This window comes from Pristiophorus japonicus, chromosome 28, assembly GCF_044704955.1.
Source record: "Pristiophorus japonicus isolate sPriJap1 chromosome 28, sPriJap1.hap1, whole genome shotgun sequence".
NCBI lineage: Eukaryota > Metazoa > Chordata > Chondrichthyes > Pristiophoridae > Pristiophorus > Pristiophorus japonicus.
Genome location: NC_092004.1, coordinates 17,188,359 through 17,202,640, shown reverse-complemented (window position 1 = coordinate 17,202,640; position 14,282 = coordinate 17,188,359). Strand labels below are relative to the sequence as shown.

The window sequence follows — 14,282 nt, the reverse complement described above, 5'->3', positions numbered from 1 at the left end:
AAGGAGAGAATGAAATGGATTTCAGTGGATGCCTAGCCGCACTTAACGCTGTGATTGCGCGGAAATGTCTTTGGTGTTCTCCACAAAAACTGCTTTTTGCTGCGAACAGTTTTCCCTGGCGCGAATGTGATGAAAATTTCGAAAAAGCAAGGAGGAAAGACTGGGTTGGTCTGTTTGCTGGCACAGACGTTTGCAGCAGCTTCCCTGGTGGTCTAGTGGTTAGGATTCGGCGCTCTCACCGCCGCGGCCCGGGTTCGATTCCCGGTCAGGGAACATTGTATTTGCGTTGCTTCGAAATGCAATGCTGCTTTTGAACAAGCTTGCAGCTCACCTTGCTGTTGTTGCCCCAATCATCAGCAGCGCGTCGTGATACAACATACACTTCTGTTTTCAAGTCTGCACCAAATGACAAGATCTCGCTCAACAAGTGGAACTACAATTGCTGAAAGACAACGTAAATGTTGCCAATCATGGCTTTCTTTAGTCTTCCAGGTACCTATTTGCGCCACATCACTCGAGCTTATCATCAATCAAAGCATTGCCACTGTGGAAATATTCAGCATTTTAAACTTCGCAAAGTGTGCAAGACTGGAATCAGGGAATGCCTGGACCATGGGGACCGATAACTTATCCTTGAGCATTCATTTGGCCTGGGCCCCTTCTATATTGCACATTGGCTCACTGCGTGTCAATGTTTACCGTTCACAGGCGATTTGCAAGATCTGAATTTCCCGGCAGAGAATTCATGGAGTTTTTCATCAAACCGAGATTCACCATCACTAACGTTAAATCTCTCCTTGATTCGCGACTCTTATCTCTCTTCATCATATCACTGCTAAGGACTGAACCTGCTTTAATTTCACCTTGGCTCGGGGTCAGTGCGGCTCAATAGGACTTCGGCCCGTCTCCTTTTGAAAACCCATCAGTGCCGAGAACACTACGGGGAATTTTACTGACATGTTATGTTCTGAATCAGTTATAAACTCTCCAGTATATTTCACTGTGTCTTCAACACTGTGAGATCTAGCCTGGTGTGCAATCTTTGTGTCTTTATGAACACTTCAGCAGAACATTAAACGTACATATGGAACTACAATTGCTGATTGACACTGTACGGTTTGCCAACATTTAAGTGCAGTGTGAGAACAATCACAATGATCATTATTCTTCCATGTACCTTCTTGCGCGGCATCACCCTAACAAACCGAGCTGATCACAGCCCGGCTATCAGTCAATTCATTGCCAGTGCGGAAAAATGCACATTTTCAAGTTAGCAACGTGCACAATCCCGGAATCAGAGAGTGCCTGGATCGTGGGCAGTGATAAATTAACATGAGCATAAAGATTTTCAATATCATTATACATTACATGAACACATCCCGAGCTCCGAGATGTGTTTGCGAGCCATTGCCCCGAAATGAGGACTGAGTGTGCGGGGCTATTCCGACCGGGGTTTAAGTTTTCTTTCAAAAAGGTGCGAGAAAGTTTTGCTTCGTTTTCTGTCGGGCCGAAATAGCTCAGTTGGGAGAGCGTTAGACTGAAGATCTAAAGGTCCCTGGTTCAATCCCGGGTTTCGGCAATATCTGGTGATTTTGCGTTTCCTTCATTTTCAGGGGAGAAGCTGGTTTGATATCGAGACAGTGCTTGAGGGATGGGCTGTTCAGCGGTTGCGTGATACTAATTTTCGACATGACTTTTTTTAGATTCAGCGCTCTTTTTCTGTTACTTTCTAGTTATACTCTGCCCAGTTTTGTATATGAAGAATGAACAATGTTTAAGCGATGCGATGTGTTCAATTCTTATGCAGTAACTCTATCACCCAGTGTGTGCCGGATACAAAATCATCTCAGGCTGGGCTTTCACGGAGTCCTAGGGCATTTTGTTGCCGTTTAAATCGGTCGTTTAGGGCGTGGTATTAATAAAGCCAAGAGCGCTGGCCCGATCCCCGTATGGGCCATCGCAATTTTTCATAATTTTTATTCGGTTTTTAGTAACATTTACAATCAAATCTTCATAACGAAACAAATCCACACGCAATCCCAAGGGATGGGACTTATTTGGAATAACAGCCATTGCTTCTTTGCCGACGGTGTGCAGAGCACAACTTTCTGTTCATAACGTGTTTCTTGCTTTGCTGATAACCGATGAAATGGAGACCAGTTCCCGGCAATGGTTAAAAGCAGAACAGACAGACAGAACGGTTCTGTCGCCCTTGATGGGCAAAAGGCTTCCGTTCAGATCAAAAACACCAAATGAAGTGTTCACACGGTACCGAGAGTGAAAATTCCCGGAAAAAGGAGAGAATGAAATGGATTTCAGTGGATGCCTAGCCGCACTTAACGCTGTGATTGCGCGGACATGTCTTTGGTGTTCTCCACAAAAACTGCTTTTTGCTGTGAACAGTTTTCCCTGGCGCGAATGTGATGAAAGTTTCGAAAAAGCAAGGAGGAAAGACTGGGTTGGTCTGTTTGCTGGCACAGACGTTTGCAGCAGCTTCCCTGGTGGTCTAGTGGTTAGGATTCGGCGCCCTCACCGCCGCGGCACGGGTTCGATTCCCGGTCAGGGAACATTGTATTTGCGTTGCTTCGAAATGCAATGCTGCTTTTGAACAAGCTTGCAGCTCACCTTGCTGTTGTTGCCCCAATCATCAGCAGCGCGTCGTGATACAACATACACTTCTGTTTTCAAGTCTGCACCAAATGACAAGATCTCGCTCAACAAGTGGAACTACAATTGCTGAAAGACAACGTAAATGTTGCCAATCATGGCTTTCTTTAGTCTTCCAGGTACCTATTTGCGCCACATCACTCGAGCTTATCATCAATCAAAGCATTGCCACTGTGGAAATATTCAGCATTTTAAACTTCGCAAAGTGTGCAAGACTGGAATCAGGGAATGCCTGGACCATGGGGACCGATAACTTATCCTTGAGCATTCATTTGGCCTGGGCCCCTTCTATATTGCACATTGGCTCACTGCGTGTCAATGTTTACCGTTCACAGGCGATTTGCAAGATCTGAATTTCCCGGCAGAGAATTCATGGAGTTTTTCATCAAACCGAGATTCACCATCACTAACGTTAAATCTCTCCTTGATTCGCGACTCTTATCTCTCTTCATCATATCACTGCTAAGGACTGAACCTGCTTTAATTTCACCTTGGCTCGGGGTCAGTGCGGTTCAATAGGACTTCGGCCCGTCTCCTTTTGACAACCCATCAGTGCCGAGAACAGAACGGGGAATTTTACTGACATGTTATGTTCTGAATCAGTTATAAACTCTCCAGTATATTTCACTGTGTCTTCAACACTGTGAGATCTAGCCTGGTGTGCAATCTTTGTGTCTTTATGAACACTTCAGCAGAACATTAAATGTACATATGGAACTACAATTGCTGATTGACACTGTACGGTTTGCCAACATTTAAGTGCAGTGTGAGAACAATCACAATGATCATTATTCTTCCATGTACCTTCTTGCGCGGCATCACCCTAACAAACCGAGCTGATCACAGCCCGGCTATCAGTCAATTCATTGCCAGTGCGGAAAAATGCACATTTTCAAGTTAGCAACGTGCACAATCCCGGAATCAGAGAGTGCCTGGATCGTGGGCAGTGATAAATTAACATGAGCATAAAGATTTTCAATATCATTATACATTACATGAACACATCCCGAGCTCCGAGATGTGTTTGCGAGCCATTGCCCCGAAATGAGGACTGAGTGTGCGGGGCTATTCCGACCGGGGTTTAAGTTTTCTTTCAAAAAGGTGCGAGAAAGTTTTGCTTCGTTTTCTGTCGGGCCGAAATAGCTCAGTTGGGAGAGCGTTAGACTGAAGATCTGAAGGTCCCTGGTTCAATCCCGGGTTTCGGCAATATCTGGTGATTTTGCGTTTCCTTCATTTTCAGGGGAGAAGCTGGTTTGATATCGAGACAGTGCTTGAGGGATGGGCTGTTCAGCGGTTGCGTGATACTAATTTTCGACATGACTTTTTTTAGATTCAGCGCTCTTTTTCTGTTACTTTCTAGTTATACTCTGCCCAGTTTTGTATATGAAGAATGAACAATGTTTAAGCGATGCGATGTGTTCAATTCTTATGCAGTAACTCTATCACCCAGTGTGTGCCGGATACAAAATCATCTCAGGCTGGGCTTTCACGGAGTCCTAGGGCATTTTGTTGCCGTTTAAATCGGTCGTTTAGGGCGTGGTATTAATAAAGCCAAGAACGCGGGCCCGATCCCCGTATGGGCCATCGCAATTTTTCATAATTTTTATTCGGTTTTTAGTAACATTTACAATCAAATCTTCATAACGAAACAAATCCACACGCAATCCCAAGGGATGGGACTTATTTGGAATAACAGCCATTGCTTCTTTGCCGACGGTGTGCAGAGCACAACTTTCTGTTCATAACGTGTTTCTTGCTTTGCTGATAACCGATGAACTGGAGACCAGTTCCCGGCAATGGTAAAAAGCAGAACAGACAGACAGAACGGTTCTGTCGCCCTTGATGGGCAAAAGGCTTCAGTTCAGGACAAAAACACCAAATGAAATGTTCACACGGTACCGAGAGTGAAAATTCCCGGAAAAAGGAGAGAATGAAATGGATTTCAGTGGATGCCTAGCCGCACTTAACGCTGTGATTGCGCGGAAATGTCTTTGGTGTTCTCCACAAAAACTGCTTTTTGCTGCGAACAGTTTTCCCTGGCGCGAATGTGATGAAAATTTCGAAAAAGCAAGGAGGAAAGACTGGGTTGGTCTGTTTGCTGGCACAGACGTTTGCAGCAGCTTCCCTGGTGGTCTAGTGGTTAGGATTCGGCGCTCTCACCGCCGCGGCCCGGGTTCGATTCCCGGTCAGGGAACATTGTATTTGCGTTGCTTCGAAATGCAATGCTGCTTTTGAACAAGCTTGCAGCTCACCTTGCTGTTGTTGCCCCAATCATCAGCAGCGCGTCGTGATACAACATACACTTCTGTTTTCAAGTCTGCACCAAATGACAAGATCTCGCTCAACAAGTGGAACTACAATTGCTGAAAGACAACGTAAATGTTGCCAATCATGGCTTTCTTTAGTCTTCCAGGTACCTATTTGCGCCACATCACTCGAGCTTATCATCAATCAAAGCATTGCCACTGTGGAAATATTCAGCATTTTAAACTTCGCAAAGTGTGCAAGACTGGAATCAGGGAATGCCTGGACCATGGGGACCGATAACTTATCCTTGAGCATTCATTTGGCCTGGGCCCCTTCTATATTGCACATTGGCTCACTGCGTGTCAATGTTTACCGTTCACAGGCGATTTGCAAGATCTGAATTTCCCGGCAGAGAATTCATGGAGTTTTTCATCAAACCGAGATTCACCATCACTAACGTTAAATCTCTCCTTGATTCGCGACTCTTATCTCTCTTCATCATATCACTGCTAAGGACTGAACCTGCTTTAATTTCACCTTGGCTCGGGGTCAGTGCGGCTCAATAGGACTTCGGCCCGTCTCCTTTTGAAAACCCATCAGTGCCGAGAACACTACGGGGAATTTTACTGACATGTTATGTTCTGAATCAGTTATAAACTCTCCAGTATATTTCACTGTGTCTTCAACACTGTGAGATCTAGCCTGGTGTGCAATCTTTGTGTCTTTATGAACACTTCAGCAGAACATTAAACGTACATATGGAACTACAATTGCTGATTGACACTGTACGGTTTGCCAACATTTAAGTGCAGTGTGAGAACAATCACAATGATCATTATTCTTCCATGTACCTTCTTGCGCGGCATCACCCTAACAAACCGAGCTGATCACAGCCCGGCTATCAGTCAATTCATTGCCAGTGCGGAAAAATGCACATTTTCAAGTTAGCAACGTGCACAATCCCGGAATCAGAGAGTGCCTGGATCGTGGGCAGTGATAAATTAACATGAGCATAAAGATTTTCAATATCATTATACATTACATGAACACATCCCGAGCTCCGAGATGTGTTTGCGAGCCATTGCCCCGAAATGAGGACTGAGTGTGCGGGGCTATTCCGACCGGGGTTTAAGTTTTCTTTCAAAAAGGTGCGAGAAAGTTTTGCTTCGTTTTCTGTCGGGCCGAAATAGCTCAGTTGGGAGAGCGTTAGACTGAAGATCTAAAGGTCCCTGGTTCAATCCCGGGTTTCGGCAATATCTGGTGATTTTGCGTTTCCTTCATTTTCAGGGGAGAAGCTGGTTTGATATCGAGACAGTGCTTGAGGGATGGGCTGTTCAGCGGTTGCGTGATACTAATTTTCGACATGACTTTTTTTAGATTCAGCGCTCTTTTTCTGTTACTTTCTAGTTATACTCTGCCCAGTTTTGTATATGAAGAATGAACAATGTTTAAGCGATGCGATGTGTTCAATTCTTATGCAGTAACTCTATCACCCAGTGTGTGCCGGATACAAAATCATCTCAGGCTGGGCTTTCACGGAGTCCTAGGGCATTTTGTTGCCGTTTAAATCGGTCGTTTAGGGCGTGGTATTAATAAAGCCAAGAGCGCTGGCCCGATCCCCGTATGGGCCATCGCAATTTTTCATAATTTTTATTCGGTTTTTAGTAACATTTACAATCAAATCTTCATAACGAAACAAATCCACACGCAATCCCAAGGGATGGGACTTATTTGGAATAACAGCCATTGCTTCTTTGCCGACGGTGTGCAGAGCACAACTTTCTGTTCATAACGTGTTTCTTGCTTTGCTGATAACCGATGAAATGGAGACCAGTTCCCGGCAATGGTTAAAAGCAGAACAGACAGACAGAACGGTTCTGTCGCCCTTGATGGGCAAAAGGCTTCCGTTCAGATCAAAAACACCAAATGAAATGTTCACACGGTACCGAGAGTGAAAATTCCCGGAAAAAGGAGAGAATGAAATGGATTTCAGTGGATGCCTAGCCGCACTTAACGCTGTGATTGCGCGGACATGTCTTTGGTGTTCTCCACAAAAACTGCTTTTTGCTGTGAACAGTTTTCCCTGGCGCGAATGTGATGAAAGTTTCGAAAAAGCAAGGAGGAAAGACTGGGTTGGTCTGTTTGCTGGCACAGACGTTTGCAGCAGCTTCCCTGGTGGTCTAGTGGTTAGGATTCGGCGCCCTCACCGCCGCGGCACGGGTTCGATTCCCGGTCAGGGAACATTGTATTTGCGTTGCTTCGAAATGCAATGCTGCTTTTGAACAAGCTTGCAGCTCACCTTGCTGTTGTTGCCCCAATCATCAGCAGCGCGTCGTGATACAACATACACTTCTGTTTTCAAGTCTGCACCAAATGACAAGATCTCGCTCAACAAGTGGAACTACAATTGCTGAAAGACAACGTAAATGTTGCCAATCATGGCTTTCTTTAGTCTTCCAGGTACCTATTTGCGCCACATCACTCGAGCTTATCATCAATCAAAGCATTGCCACTGTGGAAATATTCAGCATTTTAAACTTCGCAAAGTGTGCAAGACTGGAATCAGGGAATGCCTGGACCATGGGGACCGATAACTTATCCTTGAGCATTCATTTGGCCTGGGCCCCTTCTATATTGCACATTGGCTCACTGCGTGTCAATGTTTACCGTTCACAGGCGATTTGCAAGATCTGAATTTCCCGGCAGAGAATTCATGGAGTTTTTCATCAAACCGAGATTCACCATCACTAACGTTAAATCTCTCCTTGATTCGCGACTCTTATCTCTCTTCATCATATCACTGCTAAGGACTGAACCTGCTTTAATTTCACATTGGCTCGGGGTCAGTGCGGCTCAATAGGACTTCGGCCCGTCTCCTTTTCACAACCCATCAGTGCCGAGAACAGAACGGGGAATTTTACTGACATGTTATGTTCTGAATCAGTTATAAACTCTCCAGTATATTTCACTGTGTCTTCAACACTGTGAGATCTAGCCTGGTGTGCAATCTTTGTGTCTTTATGAACACTTCAGCAGAACATTAAATGTACATCTGGAACTACAATTGCTGATTGACACTGTACGGTTTGCCAACATTTAAGTGCAGTGTGAGAACAATCACAATGATCATTATTCTTCCATGTACCTTCTTGCGCGGCATCACCCTAACAAACCGAGCTGATCACAGCCCGGCTATCAGTCAATTCATTGCCAGTGCGGAAAAATGCACATTTTCAAGTTAGCAACGTGCACAATCCCGGAATCAGAGAGTGCCTGGATCGTGGGCAGTGATAAATTAACATGAGCATAAAGATTTTCAATATCATTATACATTACATGAACACATCCCGAGCTCCGAGATGTGTTTGCGAGCCATTGCCCCGAAATGAGGACTGAGTGTGCGGGGCTATTCCGACCGGGGTTTAAGTTTTCTTTCAAAAAGGTGCGAGAAAGTTTTGCTTCGTTTTCGGTCGGGCCGAAATAGCTCAGTTGGGAGAGCGTTAGACTGAAGATCTAAAGGTCCCTGGTTCAATCCCGGGTTTCGGCAATATCTGGTGATTTTGCGTTTCCTTCATTTTCAGGGGAGAAGCTGGTTTGATATCGAGACAGTGCTTGAGGGATGGGCTGTTCAGCGGTTGCGTGATACTAATTTTCGACATGACTTTTTTTAGATTCAGCGCTCTTTTTCTGTTACTTTCTAGTTATACTCTGCCCAGTTTTGTATATGAAGAATGAACAATGTTTAAGCGATGCGATGTGTTCAATTCTTATGCAGTAACTCTATCACCCAGTGTGTGCCGGATACAAAATCATCTCAGGCTGGGCTTTCACGGAGTCCTAGGGCATTTTGTTGCCGTTTAAATCGGTCGTTTAGGGCGTGGTATTAATAAAGCCAAGAGCGCGGGCCCGATCCCCGTATGGGCCATCGCAATTTTTCATAATTTTTATTCGGTTTTTAGTAACATTTACAATCAAATCTTCATCACGAAACAAATCCACACGCAATCCCAAGGGATGGGACTTATTTGGAATAACAGCCATTGCTTCTTTGCCGACGGTGTGCAGAGCACAACTTTCTGTTCATAACGTGTTTCTTGCTTTGCTGATAACCGATGAACTGGAGACCAGTTCCCGGCAATGGTAAAAAGCAGAACAGACAGACAGAACGGTTCTGTCGCCCTTGATGGGCAAAAGGCTTCAGTTCAGGACAAAAACACCAAATGAAATGTTCACACGGTACCGAGAGTGAAAATTCCCGGAAAAAGGAGAGAATGAAATGGATTTCAGTGGATGCCTAGCCGCACTTAACGCTGTGATTGCGCGGAAATGTCTTTGGTGTTCTCCACAAAAACTGCTTTTTGCTGCGAACAGTTTTCCCTGGCGCGAATGTGATGAAAATTTCGAAAAAGCAAGGAGGAAAGACTGGGTTGGTCTGTTTGCTGGCACAGACGTTTGCAGCAGCTTCCCTGGTGGTCTAGTGGTTAGGATTCGGCGCTCTCACCGCCGCGGCCCGGGTTCGATTCCCGGTCAGGGAACATTGTATTTGCGTTGCTTCGAAATGCAATGCTGCTTTTGAACAAGCTTGCAGCTCACCTTGCTGTTGTTGCCCCAATCATCAGCAGCGCGTCGTGATACAACATACACTTCTGTTTTCAAGTCTGCACCAAATGACAAGATCTCGCTCAACAAGTGGAACTACAATTGCTGAAAGACAACGTAAATGTTGCCAATCATGGCTTTCTTTAGTCTTCCAGGTACCTATTTGCGCCACATCACTCGAGCTTATCATCAATCAAAGCATTGCCACTGTGGAAATATTCAGCATTTTAAACTTCGCAAAGTGTGCAAGACTGGAATCAGGGAATGCCTGGACCATGGGGACCGATAACTTATCCTTGAGCATTCATTTGGCCTGGGCCCCTTCTATATTGCACATTGGCTCACTGCGTGTCAATGTTTACCGTTCACAGGCGATTTGCAAGATCTGAATTTCCCGGCAGAGAATTCATGGAGTTTTTCATCAAACCGAGATTCACCATCACTAACGTTAAATCTCTCCTTGATTCGCGACTCTTATCTCTCTTCATCATATCACTGCTAAGGACTGAACCTGCTTTAATTTCACCTTGGCTCGGGGTCAGTGCGGCTCAATAGGACTTCGGCCCGTCTCCTTTTGACAACCCATCAGTGCCGAGAACAGAACGGGGAATTTTACTGACATGTTATGTTCTGAATCAGTTATAAACTCTCCAGTATATTTCACTGTGTCTTCAACACTGTGAGATCTAGCCTGGTGTGCAATCTTTGTGTCTTTATGAACACTTCAGCAGAACATTAAACGTACATATGGAACTACAATTGCTGATTGACACTGTACGGTTTGCCAACATTTAAGTGCAGTGTGAGAACAATCACAATGATCATTATTCTTCCATGTACCTTCTTGCGCGGCATCACCCTAACAAACCGAGCTGATCACAGCCCGGCTATCAGTCAATTCATTGCCAGTGCAGAAAAATGCACATTTTCAAGTTAGCAACGTGCACAATCCCGGAATCAGAGAGTGCCTGGATCGTGGGCAGTGATAAATTAACATGAGCATAAAGATTTTCAATATCATTATACATTACATGAACACATCCCGAGCTCCGAGATGTGTTTGCGAGCCATTGCCCCGAAATGAGGACTGAGTGTGCGGGGCTATTCCGACCGGGGTTTAAGTTTTCTTTCAAAAAGGTGCGAGAAAGTTTTGCTTCGTTTTCTGTCGGGCCGAAATAGCTCAGTTGGGAGAGCGTTAGACTGAAGATCTAAAGGTCCCTGGTTCAATCCCGGGTTTCGGCAATATCTGGTGATTTTGCGTTTCCTTCATTTTCAGGGGAGAAGCTGGTTTGATATCGAGACAGTGCTTGAGGGATGGACTGTTCAGCGGTTGCGTGATACTAATTTTCGACATGACTTTTTTTAGATTCAGCGCTCTTTTTCTGTTACTTTCTAGTTATACTCTGCCCAGTTTTGTATATGAAGAATGAACAATGTTTAAGCGATGCGATGTGTTCAATTCTTATGCAGTAACTCTATCACCCAGTGTGTGCCGGATACAAAATCATCTCAGGCTGGGCTTTCACGGAGTCCTAGGGCATTTTGTTGCCGTTTAAATCGGTCGTTTAGGGCGTGGTATTAATAAAGCCAAGAGCGCGGGCCCGATCCCCGTATGGGCCATCGCAATTTTTCATAATTTTTATTCGGTTTTTAGTAACATTTACAATCAAATCTTCATAACGAAACAAATCCACACGCAATCCCAAGGGATGGGACTTATTTGGAATAACAGCCATTGCTTCTTTGCCGACGGTGTGCAGAGCACAACTTTCTGTTCATAACGTGTTTCTTGCTTTGCTGATAACCGATGAACTGGAGACCAGTTCCCGGCAATGGTTAAAAGCAGAACAGACAGACAGAACGGTTCTGTCGCCCTTGATGGGCAAAAGGCTTCAGTTCAGATCAAAAACACCGAATGAAATGTTCACACGGTACCGAGAGTGAAAATTCCCGGAAAAAGGAGAGAATGAAATGGATTTCAGTGGATGCCTAGCCGCACTTAACGCTGTGATTGCGCGGAAATGTCTTTGGTGTTCTCCACAAAAACTGCTTTTTGCTGCGAACAGTTTTCCCTGGCGCGAATGTGATGAAAATTTCGAAAAAGCAAGGAGGAAAGACTGGGTTGGTCTGTTTGCTGGCACAGACGTTTGCAGCAGCTTCCCTGGTGGTCTAGTGGTTAGGATTCGGCGCTCTCACCGCCGCGGCCCGGGTTCGATTCCCGGTCAGGGAACATTGTATTTGCGTTGCTTCGAAATGCAATGCTGCTTTTGAACAAGCTTGCAGCTCACCTTGCTGTTGTTGCCCCAATCATCAGCAGCGCGTCGTGATACAACATACACTTCTGTTTTCAAGTCTGCACCAAATGACAAGATCTCGCTCAACAAGTGGAACTACAATTGCTGAAAGACAACGTAAATGTTGCCAATCATGGCTTTCTTTAGTCTTCCAGGTACCTATTTGCGCCACATCACTCGAGCTTATCATCAATCAAAGCATTGCCACTGTGGAAATATTCAGCATTTTAAACTTCGCAAAGTGTGCAAGACTGGAATCAGGGAATGCCTGGACCATGGGGACCGATAACTTATCCTTGAGCATTCATTTGGCCTGGGCCCCTTCTATATTGCACATTGGCTCACTGCGTGTCAATGTTTACCGTTCACAGGCGATTTGCAAGATCTGAATTTCCCGGCAGAGAATTCATGGAGTTTTTCATCAAACCGAGATTCACCATCACTAACGTTAAATCTCTCCTTGATTCGCGACTCTTATCTCTCTTCATCATATCACTGCTAAGGACTGAACCTGCTTTAATTTCACCTTGGCTCGGGGTCAGTGCGGCTCAATAGGACTTCGGCCCGTCTCCTTTTGACAACCCATCAGTGCCGAGAACAGAACGGGGAATTTTACTGACATGTTATGTTCTGAATCAGTTATAAACTCTCCAGTATATTTCACTGTGTCTTCAACACTGTGAGATCTAGCCTGGTGTGCAATCTTTGTGTCTTTATGAACACTTCAGCAGAACATTAAACGTACATATGGAACTACAATTGCTGATTGACACTGTACGGTTTGCCAACATTTAAGTGCAGTGTGAGAACAATCACAATGATCATTATTCTTCCATGTACCTTCTTGCGCGGCATCACCCTAACAAACCGAGCTGATCACAGCCCGGCTATCAGTCAATTCATTGCCAGTGCAGAAAAATGCACATTTTCAAGTTAGCAACGTGCACAATCCCGGAATCAGAGAGTGCCTGGATCGTGGGCAGTGATAAATTAACATGAGCATAAAGATTTTCAATATCATTATACATTACATGAACACATCCCGAGCTCCGAGATGTGTTTGCGAGCCATTGCCCCGAAATGAGGACTGAGTGTGCGGGGCTATTCCGACCGGGGTTTAAGTTTTCTTTCAAAAAGGTGCGAGAAAGTTTTGCTTCGTTTTCTGTCGGGCCGAAATAGCTCAGTTGGGAGAGCGTTAGACTGAAGATCTAAAGGTCCCTGGTTCAATCCCGGGTTTCGGCAATATCTGGTGATTTTGCGTTTCCTTCATTTTCAGGGGAGAAGCTGGTTTGATATCGAGACAGTGCTTGAGGGATGGACTGTTCAGCGGTTGCGTGATACTAATTTTCGACATGACTTTTTTTAGATTCAGCGCTCTTTTTCTGTTACTTTCTAGTTATACTCTGCCCAGTTTTGTATATGAAGAATGAACAATGTTTAAGCGATGCGATGTGTTCAATTCTTATGCAGTAACTCTATCACCCAGTGTGTGCCGGATACAAAATCATCTCAGGCTGGGCTTTCACGGAGTCCTAGGGCATTTTGTTGCCGTTTAAATCGGTCGTTTAGGGCGTGGTATTAATAAAGCCAAGAGCGCGGGCCCGATCCCCGTATGGGCCATCGCAATTTTTCATAATTTTTATTCGGTTTTTAGTAACATTTACAATCAAATCTTCATAACGAAACAAATCCACACGCAATCCCAAGGGATGGGACTTATTTGGAATAACAGCCATTGCTTCTTTGCCGACGGTGTGCAGAGCACAACTTTCTGTTCATAACGTGTTTCTTGCTTTGCTGATAACCGATGAACTGGAGACCAGTTCCCGGCAATGGTTAAAAGCAGAACAGACAGACAGAACGGTTCTGTCGCCCTTGATGGGCAAAAGGCTTCAGTTCAGATCAAAAACACCGAATGAAATGTTCACACGGTACCGAGAGTGAAAATTCCCGGAAAAAGGAGAGAATGAAATGGATTTCAGTGGATGCCTAGCCGCACTTAACGCTGTGATTGCGCGGACATGTCTTTGGTGTTCTCCACAAAAACTGCTTTTTGCTGTGAACAATTTTCCCTGGCGCGAATGTGATGAAAGTTTCGAAAAAGCAAGGAGGAAAGACTGGGTTGGTCTGTTTGCTGGCACAGACGTTTGCAGCAGCTTCCCTGGTGGTCTAGTGGTTAGGATTCGGCGCTCTCACCGCCGCGGCCCGGGTTCGATTCCCGGTCAGGGAACATTGTATTTGCGTTGCTTCGAAATGCAATGCTGCTTTTGAACAAGCTTGCAGCTCACCTTGCTGTTGTGGCCCAATCATTAGCAGCGCGTCGTGATACAACATACACTTCTGTTTTCAAGTCTGCACCAAATGACAAGATCTCGCTCAACAAGTGGAACTACAATTGCTGAAAGACAACGTAAATGTTGCCAATCATGGCTTTCTTTAGTCTTCCAGGTACCTATTTGCGCCACATCACTCGAG

At 45.0% G+C, this 14,282-nt stretch overlaps 13 non-coding genes across 13 annotated transcripts; all 13 read left to right on the top strand.

Annotated features, from left to right (window-relative positions):
• Nucleotides 1-201: 201 nt before the first annotated feature.
• On the top strand, nucleotides 202-273 carry trnae-cuc (transfer RNA glutamic acid (anticodon CUC)). Its single transcript has one exon. It is a non-coding gene; the product is annotated as a tRNA-Glu (tRNA).
• Nucleotides 274-1,506: 1,233 nt separating this feature from the next.
• On the top strand, nucleotides 1,507-1,579 carry trnaf-gaa (transfer RNA phenylalanine (anticodon GAA)). Its single transcript has one exon. It is a non-coding gene; the product is annotated as a tRNA-Phe (tRNA).
• Nucleotides 1,580-2,495: 916 nt separating this feature from the next.
• On the top strand, nucleotides 2,496-2,567 carry trnae-cuc (transfer RNA glutamic acid (anticodon CUC)). Its single transcript has one exon. It is a non-coding gene; the product is annotated as a tRNA-Glu (tRNA).
• A 1,233-nt stretch (nucleotides 2,568-3,800) lies between these two features.
• Nucleotides 3,801-3,873, top strand: trnaf-gaa (transfer RNA phenylalanine (anticodon GAA)). Its single transcript has one exon. It is a non-coding gene; the product is annotated as a tRNA-Phe (tRNA).
• Nucleotides 3,874-4,789: 916 nt separating this feature from the next.
• On the top strand, nucleotides 4,790-4,861 carry trnae-cuc (transfer RNA glutamic acid (anticodon CUC)). The gene has a single exon. It is a non-coding gene; the product is annotated as a tRNA-Glu (tRNA).
• Nucleotides 4,862-6,094: 1,233 nt separating this feature from the next.
• trnaf-gaa (transfer RNA phenylalanine (anticodon GAA)) lies at nucleotides 6,095-6,167 on the top strand. Its single transcript has one exon. It is a non-coding gene; the product is annotated as a tRNA-Phe (tRNA).
• A 916-nt stretch (nucleotides 6,168-7,083) lies between these two features.
• On the top strand, nucleotides 7,084-7,155 carry trnae-cuc (transfer RNA glutamic acid (anticodon CUC)). Its single transcript has one exon. It is a non-coding gene; the product is annotated as a tRNA-Glu (tRNA).
• Nucleotides 7,156-8,388: 1,233 nt separating this feature from the next.
• On the top strand, nucleotides 8,389-8,461 carry trnaf-gaa (transfer RNA phenylalanine (anticodon GAA)). Its single transcript has one exon. It is a non-coding gene; the product is annotated as a tRNA-Phe (tRNA).
• A 916-nt stretch (nucleotides 8,462-9,377) lies between these two features.
• On the top strand, nucleotides 9,378-9,449 carry trnae-cuc (transfer RNA glutamic acid (anticodon CUC)). Its single transcript has one exon. It is a non-coding gene; the product is annotated as a tRNA-Glu (tRNA).
• Nucleotides 9,450-10,682: 1,233 nt separating this feature from the next.
• On the top strand, nucleotides 10,683-10,755 carry trnaf-gaa (transfer RNA phenylalanine (anticodon GAA)). Its single transcript has one exon. It is a non-coding gene; the product is annotated as a tRNA-Phe (tRNA).
• A 916-nt stretch (nucleotides 10,756-11,671) lies between these two features.
• On the top strand, nucleotides 11,672-11,743 carry trnae-cuc (transfer RNA glutamic acid (anticodon CUC)). Its single transcript has one exon. It is a non-coding gene; the product is annotated as a tRNA-Glu (tRNA).
• A 1,233-nt stretch (nucleotides 11,744-12,976) lies between these two features.
• On the top strand, nucleotides 12,977-13,049 carry trnaf-gaa (transfer RNA phenylalanine (anticodon GAA)). Its single transcript has one exon. It is a non-coding gene; the product is annotated as a tRNA-Phe (tRNA).
• Nucleotides 13,050-13,965: 916 nt separating this feature from the next.
• trnae-cuc (transfer RNA glutamic acid (anticodon CUC)) lies at nucleotides 13,966-14,037 on the top strand. Its single transcript has one exon. It is a non-coding gene; the product is annotated as a tRNA-Glu (tRNA).
• Nucleotides 14,038-14,282: the final 245 nt, after the last annotated feature.